The following is a 662-nucleotide window of genomic DNA, read 5'->3' as shown; positions in this document are numbered from 1 at the left end:
TGAAGAGAAGACAAAGGCTGCCAGCCTGAACAAAAGACACCAAGGTAATGGAAAATTTTAGAACATTATAACTTCTGTCTTAAAGAGCCTGCCTTAGAATAAGATCAGCTAGGGCATGTGCAGAGTGAGGGACAGAGGAATTGCATGTTTACACTTTTCTTTTGGATTCCTTGCTTAATCCTTGCTGTACTGAGAGTATGCATGTGGCAGTTTATTTTTGATAAATGTTTTATATTTTTGAATGTTGGTAGTTGTTCCCTGTACCACACAGACCCCCACAATTAGAAACATACAACCACCAAAACAATCGATAAAAGAATTCACAGAATGATGAAAGTATAGCTGTGGGCTGGTTGTGTCACTTACTGTTGTTGCAGAAACTATACAAAAAGCACTCATGACTCCTGTACAATTACATTCCACAAAAGGAATCACAACAGCAATGGATGAAATATAGAAAGACTCCCATCTTTGACAATAGAAAAGTACTGAGAGTTCAAATTCTGGGAATACTAGGTATTCTTACATAAAAAAATGCAACTCTGAAGGAAGTTATGTAGACACAATATATTAGAAATAAACGCATAATTGTTATGCATAAAACTAATCAGAGAAGAAGCCCTTCTATATTTTAATTTCAGTTCTAACCAAATGACTATTCC

The 662-nt window shown here is 35.5% G+C and overlaps 1 protein-coding gene across 4 annotated transcripts in view; it reads right to left on the bottom strand.

Moving 5' to 3' along the window:
* The window catches only part of ACTN1 (actinin alpha 1), a 115,716-nt gene that overhangs the window by 3,549 nt on the left and 111,505 nt on the right, over window positions 1-662 (bottom strand). The gene's annotated exons all lie outside the window — the stretch shown is intronic.

This window comes from Gekko japonicus, unplaced genomic scaffold, assembly GCF_001447785.1.
Source record: "Gekko japonicus isolate JY-2015 unplaced genomic scaffold, Gekko_japonicus_V1.1 scaffold32, whole genome shotgun sequence".
In the NCBI taxonomy this organism is placed as follows: domain Eukaryota; kingdom Metazoa; phylum Chordata; class Lepidosauria; order Squamata; family Gekkonidae; genus Gekko; species Gekko japonicus.
This window is presented reverse-complemented; position numbering and strand designations above follow the sequence as displayed.